Source organism: Oncorhynchus keta, chromosome 20 (genome assembly GCF_023373465.1).
Source record: "Oncorhynchus keta strain PuntledgeMale-10-30-2019 chromosome 20, Oket_V2, whole genome shotgun sequence".
NCBI lineage: Eukaryota > Metazoa > Chordata > Actinopteri > Salmoniformes > Salmonidae > Oncorhynchus > Oncorhynchus keta.
In genome coordinates, this window is record NC_068440.1 from 21232146 (window position 1) to 21242049 (window position 9904).

Consider the following 9904-nt stretch of genomic DNA (forward strand, 5'->3'; position numbering starts at 1 on the left):
GTAGAGTATTTGGGTTTACTTACAGAATAATATGAAATGATCTGAGACCAGGTTGCCACTCAGGGTAATCTGTTGAAAGAATCCAGACTGAATGAGGTCTATATCCCACAGAAGCAATGATGTTAATCTCGGTCTCATTTCAATAAACACAAATTAATGTCCCTTTGCAAATACACTTGTACAGTAGAGACCTTGCAATCACACACTATATTAGAGTTTATTTGATATTAATTTAATCGCACATTTATTTTGGCAACACCTTATATGAAGGGGTCTTTAAAACACCTTGAGTGTAGGGGGCAGTATTTTCGTTTTTGGCTAAAAAACGTACCCATTTGAAACTGCCTATTTCTCAGGCCCAGGAACTAGAATATGCATATAATATTCAGATCAGGATAGAAAACACTCTAAAAGTTTCCAAAACGGTCCAAATATTGTCTGTGAGTATAACAGAACTGATATTGCAGGCTGAGGAAAATCCAACCTGGAAGTGCTGTTTTTCCTGAAAGCTCTCTGCTCCATTGGATGTCTTGCCTCCATTTAAAGGGATATCAACCAGATTCCTTTTCCTATGGCTTCCTCGAGGTGTGAACAGTCTTTAGACATAGTTTCAGGCTTTTATTTTGACAAATGAGCGAGAAAGAACCCATCGCGTCAGTGGATGGCTGGGTGCCAGCAGAGTTGTTCATGCGCAACAGCCATTTTCTCTCTCTCTACTATGGAAGAAGCTACATTCAGATTGACATATTATCGATTATATATTGTAAAAACAACCTGAGGATTGATTATAAAAAACATTTGACATCTTTCTACGCACTTTACGGATACTATTTGGAATTTTTGTCTGCGATGTCGTGACATGCGATGTTTCTGAACATAACGAGCCAAACAGATGGAGGTATTTTGGATATAAAAATAATCTTTATGGAACAAAAGGAACATTTATTGTGTAACTGGGAGTCTCGTGTGCAAACATTGAAGATCATCAAAGGTAAGCAATTTAATTTATTGCTTTTCTGACTTTCGTGACCAATCTACTTCGCTGCTAGCTGTTTGTAATATTCTGTCTACAGAGAGAGATGTTCTTACATAAACGCTTGGTATGCTTTCGTCGAAAAGCTTTTTTGAAATCTGACACGCCAGGTGGATTAACAACAAACTAAGCTGTGTTTTGCTATATTGCACTTGTGATTTCTTGAAAATGTAATATTTTTTGTGATTTAATTTGAATTTGGCGCTCTGCAATTCAGTGGATGTTGATGAAAATGATCCCGCTAACGGGATGGGTGCATCAAGAAGCTTAGTTAAGAAACCAGGTATAACACCTTTATGTGTGTTCCAGTATAATTTATAAACAACCGTCATAACGCATTTATTCAACATCATTCATAACCAAGGTACCACTGAATAGCTCGTTATCAGTTCAATGGAAATTCATATTTTTCTGTCACAGTACCAAATCCACTGTCATACTATTCATGCAACAATCTGGGAGCAGGTACGCTTCAGAGCCTTACCCAGCTAGCAGTGTAACATGCTGACCAGATCGGACACATCGCATGTGCGAGCGTCGCAAAATAAATTTAGAAATGCGTGTTATTCAATATTGCACCCACACTGCTCGCGCGCGCCAACGAGCATCTGTGACGCCAAGGGCTAAAATAGAACTCATTCCTATTTCTGACGCAGATCACGCTGAAAGTCCTGCCTCTCTCATCTCCTCATTGGTTTATAGAAGCTGGTACCCACGTGCCATCTCCTCATTGGTTATACCGACGTGGGTGACTGAAAGACTAACTGTTTTGCCGGTAGTCGTGGTAATAAATACAAGAAAAGTTTAGATGCGATCACCATATAAGTTAAACGATGAAATGGCTGGAAGGAGGAGAGATGGCTAGAAACGATTCTGTTAGCCGTTTTATTTGTCGATTAATTGTCGGAGTAGAGGTCCTTCTGCATTTCAGGTAAAATAACAATTCAATGTTTATATAATAATAATAATAATAATATATGCCATTTAGCAGACGCTTTTATCCAAAGCGACTTACAGTCATGTGTGCATACATTCTACGTATGGGTGGTCCCGGGAATCGAACCCACTACCCTGGCGTTACAAGCACCATGCTCTACCAACTGAGCTATATCCCAGGACAAATTAGCTAGCAACAGCAAGCTAGCTAAATCGGACAAATTAACGTTAGCTAGCAAGTGCAAGCTAACTAGCTAAATTGCCATACATGTTTAATGATTTTCGACCTGTCCCCAAATTAATGTCATTGGTTCAGAGTTTGTCTTGATATTTTAACCTGCGTATCGTGATCGCGTTTGGTGTGGGGGGGGCAAAATAAATGTATGCACGATAGCGCACGATGGCGCACACGCGCAGCCGGTTTGGGTTCCGTGTTAGAGTTTATTCCTTGCTTAAGGCCACATTTTCATTGTCAGGGCCTCTGGCCTTTTGGGGGCCCTTAGCGAGATTTGTTTGGCAAACCCCCCCACCAAGAGGTCAATTTTTTTTTGTGGCCCCCATCTTGATGTCGGAGAGAAAAAGATTTTAATGTTTATTTCCTGCAATTCTACACGTATTGCCATAGGCAGAGATAGAATATTTAAAAAATGTATAACAAATTTCATGCAATTGTATTAAATTTGCCATGGTGCAGAGCAATTTTTTTCAGTATTAAAGCTAATTTCCTGCAATTCTAAACATTTTGTCATGACTTATGCAACATTAATGATATCTGAGTGACAGCGACTAACATAATCCAAGATGGCGTAGCAGTCAGACGTATTTGTCCTTCGTCTTGTCGTGTCCAATGTATATATATTTTTCTATATTTTTCTTCGCACATCTTTTTTATATTTTTCTAAACCCTTACTTCAAAATACTCTCCTGCAACCCGCCTCACCCAATGTGGTCTGGACCTGCTTTTTCTCTAACGTATTTTTCTTTGCCTCTTACTGGAATCTCTCCAACATAAACTAGCCAGCTAACTTGCCAGCTAACGGTCATCAGCTAACCTCTAGCTCGGAAAGCTCTTGCCAGTCTGTACAACGCGTTTCAACCAGAGCATACCGGACCTATTTTTATCTCCATATCCCCGGATTCCTATCGCAAGCTCTGAACCTTCTCACCTTCCAACCAGAGCAGCTAACGTCCTCTGAATGCTAGCTGTCTAGAGCACAACGGACTGTTGGCTTTCGAGGCCCATCAAATACATTCCAAAGCCACTAGCTAGCAGTCAGATATCCTTTGCTACCTTTATCCCGGACAACTCTTGCCAGTCTGTACAGCGCGACTCAAATCAGAGCTAGTCGGACTTATTCTTCTCGATATCTCCGGATTCCTACCGCAAGCTCTGAACCTATTTTTTAAAACATTTTGTTACATTTTTATTATGATATTTTTAATATATTTTTTTCCCACCTGGAATTATAGCAGCTAGCGACCCCTGAACGCACAGCCGCTAACCTGCGGCCTGCTAGCTATCTAAAGCACATTGGACTGCTGGCTTAAGAGGCCCTTCGGACATATTTCTTCGGCCACTATACATATTTTGCTAATTGGCCTGGTTTACCACACGGAGCCCTGCTGATCCGTCCACTGATGTAACTGCACGAGGGGGCCACAACAGACTTCCCTCCGTCGCGTCATCCCTCTAAGGCCTTTCTGTTAGCCTGCTAGCCCCGTGCCGCTAGCTGCCTGAAGCCACGCACTGGACTTGTATGATCACCCGGCTACTCATGCCTTTCCCTAACGTCACCATGCTGTGTCGATTGCTTTTCTGGTTTGTAACTATTGTTTTATTTCACTGTAGAGCCTCTAGCACTGCTCAACACGCCTTTATTTCCACCCCCCACACACGCAGTGACACCATCTGGTTTAAATGCTATTTCTAGAGACAATATCTCTTTCATTATCACTATATGCACAGGTTTACCCCCACTGTATTCACATCCTACTATAACTTTGTCTGTACATTATGCCTTGAATATATTCTACCGTGCCCAGAAATCTGCTCCTTTTACTCTCTGTTCTGAACGTACTAGGCGTCCAGTTCTGTTAGCCTTTAGCCGTACCCTTATCCTACTCCTCCTCTGTTCCTTTGGTGATGTAGAGGTTAATCCAGGCCCTGCAGTGTCTACCTCCACTCCCATCCCCCATCCCCCAGGCTCTCTCGTTGACTTCTGCAACCGTAAAAGCCTTGGTTTCATGCATGTTAATATTAGAAGCCTCCTCCCTAACGTAGCACACTCCACCAATCTGGATGTCCTAGCCGTGTCTGAATCCTGTCTTAGGAAGACCACCAAATACCTTGATATTTCCATTCCTAACTATAACATTTCCCGACAAGATAGAACTGGGCGGTGTTGCAATTTACTACAAAGATAACCTGCAGAGTTCTGTCTTACTATTCAGGTCTGTACTCAAACAATTTGAGCTTCTACTTCTAAAAATGAACCTTTCCAGAAACAAGTCTCTCGCTGTTGCCGCTTGCTATAGACCACCCTCTTCCCCCAGCTGTGCCCTCGACACCATATGTGATTTGATTGCCCCCCATCTATCTTCTGAGCTTGTGCTGCTAGGTGACCTAAACTGGGACATGCTTAACACCCCGGCCATCCTACAATCTAAGCTTGATGCCCTCAATCTCACACAATTTATCAATGAACCTACCAGATATAACCCCAAATCTGTAAACACGGGCACCCTCATAGATATCATCCTAACTAACTCACCCTCCAAATACACCTCTGCTGTTTTCAACCAAGATCTCAGCGATCACTGCCTCATTGCCTGCATCCGTAATGGATCTGCGAGCAAACGACCAGCCCTCATCACTGTCAAACGTTTCCTAAAACACTTCTGCGAGCAGGCCTTTCTAATCGACCTGGCCGGGGTATCCTGGAACGTCATTGACCTCATCCCGACAGTAGAGGGACACTGTAAAGTCCATGGAGAATAAGAGCACCTCATCCCAGCAACCCACTGCTCTGAGGCTAGGAAACACTGTAAAGTCCATGGAGAATAAGAGCACCTCCTCCCAGCTACCCACTGCTCTGAGGCTAGGAAACACTGTAAAGTCCATGGAGAATAAGAGCACCTCCTCCCAGCTACCCACTGCTCTGAGGCTAGGAAACACTGTAAAGTCCATGGAGAATAAGAGCACCTCCTCCCAGCTACCCACTGCTCTGAGGCTAGGAAACACTGTTACAACCGACAAATCCACTATAATTGAGAATTTCAATAAGCATTTCTCTACGGCTGGCCTTGCTTTCCACCTGGCTACCCCTACCCCGGTCAACTACCCGGCACCCTCCACAGCAACCCGCCCAAGCCCCCACCATTTCTCCTTCACCCATATCCAGATAGCTGATGTTCTGAAAGAGCTGCAAAATCTGGACCCCTACAAATCAGCCAGGCTAGACCATCTGGACCCTCTCTTTCTTAAATGATCTGCCAAAATTGTTGCAACCCCTAATACAAGCCTGTTTAACCTCTCTTTCGTATCATCTGAGATTCCCAAAGATTGGAAAGCTGCCACAGTCATTCCCCTCTTCAAAGGGGGAGACACTCTAGACCCAAACTGCTACAGACCTATATCTATCCTACCCTGCATCTCTAAGGTCTTCGAAAGCCAAGTTAACAAACAGATTACTGACCATTTTGAATCCCATCGTACCTTCTCCGCTATGCTATCTGGTTTCCGAGCTGGTCATGGGTGCACCTCAGCCACGCTCAAGGTCCTTAACAATATCAAAACCGCCATCGATAAGAGACATTACTGTGCAGCTGTATTCATTGACCTGGCCAAGGCTTTCGACTCTGTCAATCACCACATTCTTATTGGCAGACTCAACAGCCTTGGTTTCTCAAATGATTGCCTTGCATGGTTCACCAACTACTTCTCTGATAGAGCTCAGTGTGTCAAATCGGAGGGCCTGTTGTTCGGACCTCTGGCAGTCTCTATGGGGGTGCCACAGGGTTCAATTCTCCGGCCGACTCTCTTCTCTGTATACATCAATGATGTCGCTATTGCTGCTGGTGATTCTCTAATCCACCTCTACGCAGATGACACCATTCTGTATACTTCTGGCCCTTCTTTGGACACTGTGTAAACAACCCTCCAGGCAAGCTTCAATGCCATACAACTCTCCTTCTGTGGCCTCCAACTGCTCTTAAACTCAAGTAAAACTAAATGCATGCTATTCAACCGATCATTGCCCGCACCTGCCCGCCCATCCAGCATCACTACTCTGGACGGCTCTGACTTAGAATACGTGGATAACTACAAATACCTAGGTGTCTGGTTAGACTGTAAACTCTCCTTCCGAACTCACATTAAGCATCTCCAATCCAAAATTAAATCTAGAATCGGCTTCCTATTTTGCAACAAAGCATCCTTCACTCATGCTGCCAAACATACCCTTGTAAAACTGACTATCCTACCCTTGACTTTGGCGATGTCATTTACAAAATAGGCTCCAACACTGTACTCAGCAAATTGGATGCAGTCTATCACAGTGCCATTATTTTTGTCACCAAAGCCTCATATACTACTCACTCATACTCCTCATATACTATGCCCTCGTTGGCTGGCCCTCGCTTCATATTTGTCGCCAAACCCAGGTAATCTATAAATCTTCAGTTATATTTCACTGGTCACCCCCAAAGCCAATTTCGCATTTTCTTCCAATTTTCTGCTGCCAATGACTGGAACGAACTGCAAAAATCACTGAAGCTGGAGACTCATATCTCCCTCATCATTGCACCTGTAAATAGCCCACCCAACTACCTCATCCCCATATTGTTATTATTTTTTTTTTTATCCTTTGCACCCCAGTATCTCTACTTGCACATTTATAATATATGCCATTTAGCAGACGCTTTTATCCAAAGCGACTTACAGTCATGTGTGCATACATTCTACGTATGGGTGGTCCCGGGGATCGAACCCACTACCCTGGCGTTACAAGCGCCATGCTCTACCAACTGAGCTACACATCTATCACTCCAGTGTTTAATTGCTAAATTGTCATTATTTCACCATTATAGTTATGTATTGCCTTACCTCCCTAATCTTACTTCATTTGCACACACTGTATATAGACTTTTCTATTGTGTTATTGACTGTACGTTTGTTTATTCCATGTGTAACTCTGTGTTTTTCGTGTCGCACTGCTTTGCTTTATTTTGGCCAGGTCGCAGTTGTTAATGAGAACTTGTTCTCAATTGGCCTACCTGGTTAAATAAAGGGGAAATAAAAAATGTCAAAAATAAATGATATCACCTGCGTGTGACAATGTCTCACAGTACACCTGGTACGCGGAAGTTATGAAAGAGGTCTTTGGCAATGCCAACTGGTATGGATGGAAATGTATTGTCTAGGCTGCCTAGAACATAAATGACTCTCTGTCAGATAACATAGAGAATTGTGAGTTATTGTCTATAGGTATGTTTCCATCAGGCCTGTCCTGACCTTGAATGGAAGCCTGGCTATTGTAATTCTTTGCAGGGTGCATCCTCAGGTCAGGAAAAAAAAACAATTTAGAATGAGGAAATACTGAGATTATGGGTATAAATGACTGTCTATTTGTTCAATACAGTTGACACTGGTAGGTTGTGTCAATACAGAGAAAGCAGCTGAAACATGCCTCAATGAAATAAGTGAATGAGAAACATAAACGTGTGTCAGGCTGAACAACGCCATTTCCCTGTGACTGTATTGCCTCTTGTCCATTACTGTATTGCCTCTTGTCCATTACTGTATTGCCTCTAGTGCTTTATATGTCAGACGTGGTTCTCGAAAATTGTGGGTCAGCGAATTCTACGAAAGATTGTGGATTAATCAAAGATGTCACACTAAGGCCGTTTACCATTGAAACATTTTTCAATTTCCGGTCTACTTAAGGGGTAACTCTCCCATAGACACTAATGGGATAGCAGCTGTGTCTGGTCTACTTAGTTTATTGACTGTATATGAACCATAAAAAAATGAGGGAGAGGGATGTCTTGCTTCCTCTTTCGTCTCTGATTCTACAAGATGAAAAGCTGAAATGAGTATAACATCCTGGCATTTAAAGCATACTAAATGTTAGATATTATTCACATGGCCTACTATAAATCTTGTTTTTTGGGAATACCCTAAATGCCTAGGCTTCTATTTAGAATGTAAGCACAGGTGTTCGGACATGGCTGTCCCAGGCTACTATTACTCATAATGAATTAGTATGTGATCTCATCACCTGAGTCAGGCCCAGGACTGTTGATGCTGTTCAGTTTGAGTGTAGGTCTGAATAAGATTTTCTCTTCATTGTAAATAAAGAATTTGATCTGAATCTGCTGCATTGACCTTACGGCTGCTACAAGGTCCTATTCTACAACAGGCGGGGCACTTTCAGAGACTAGTGCATCCTGACTGATAATCACTCAATCATATCAACACCATACGTATTTCACATTTTTGACCTTCTGTAACATTGTCCCCTTGTGAAAAACTGATTGAAATTCAACCAGGAACTAAGAAGCTTGTCTGGTGATTAGGGCCCCTATCCACAAAGCATATCAAAGTGCTGATCTAAGATCAGTTTTTCCTATTAGATAATAATGACTAAGATTATATGGATCCTAGATCAGCAGTCCTACTCAGAGATGCTTTGTGGATACGTGCCCCGTTCATCACCCCAGTCCCTTCACATGGCCATTAGACCACCAGGTGGCGGTGTCACTCCAGGCAATATCCCCTGCAGAATAATGCTCAAACCCTACACGAAGACTGAATTTGTGTGTGCGGGTATGTTTAAAAAATATATATATTTAACATTTTTATTTAACCTTTATTTAACTAGGGAAGTCAGATCAGAACCATTTTTACTTGCAATGACGGCCTACCTAGTGTGTGCGTGTGTGTGTGTGGCGGGGGGGGGTGTTGCAAAGGCTGCGCTGTCCCACAGTGTGTTTCTGTGAAGGGAGAAAAACAACAAACGTCACCTCTGTTCTGTCCTGGGGTGTTATCTCCCCCCTCTGACAGACTCCCCACCGCCCAACAAAGACAGGAAGCTCCCTGTCTCCCACTTCCTGAAAGGATGACTTCCTGTCCTTGCTGGGGAATGTGGAAAAAACAGAGAGAAACAGGAAGTATCGATAAATCAGACCTGTAGTAGATGCTTATTGTTGCTGATTTCCCCTCTGCCACTCTACTGTAAGAAGTGATGTGCCCAGCCAGCCACCACTTGATAGAGAGATTGGAGAGGTGAGCGGGTTGTTGGTGGAGAGTGTGTGTGTGTGCACACGTGTGTGTAGGCATGTGTGTGTGTTTGTGTTATCACTGTGAATCAGTGGGCTTGATTCACCACAAAAAGCCAAGCACTTAGGAGAAGCACTACAGTGTGATGTGGTGACTGATGCTTAAAGTGGTTTATTTTGGGGGTGCGGCATGGCTGCGTCATTCAGGGCCGTCCTGTCTGTCTTTATCTTCCTTCCTTCCTGTCTCCCTCCTGCCTCTCCATCAACATGTTTGTGTTCAGGGTCGCATCCCAAATGGCACCCTATTCGCTATTTAGTGGACTACTTTTGACCAAGGATAGGGCTCTGGTCAAAAGTAGTGCACTAAATAGGGAGTAGGGTGCCATTTGAAATGCATCCCAGGCCTAGTTGCGACTGTTACCAACCAGGAAATCCTGTGTGACCTCTCACCCCGTTCTCCCCTGAAAACACGGTCTGCCTGTCAGTGACGTTCAGGAGGTGGAATGTTCATCTGTGTTGTTGAACTCCTTACGTAACGTACCTCGGCTGCTAATCAGTGTTTGAACAGGCCATCGGAGGAGGTGGTGGTGGTGGAGGTAGTAGAAACATCAGCAGGACTTAGCCAGGGTATTGATGGAATGGAAGCCCTGTGACACA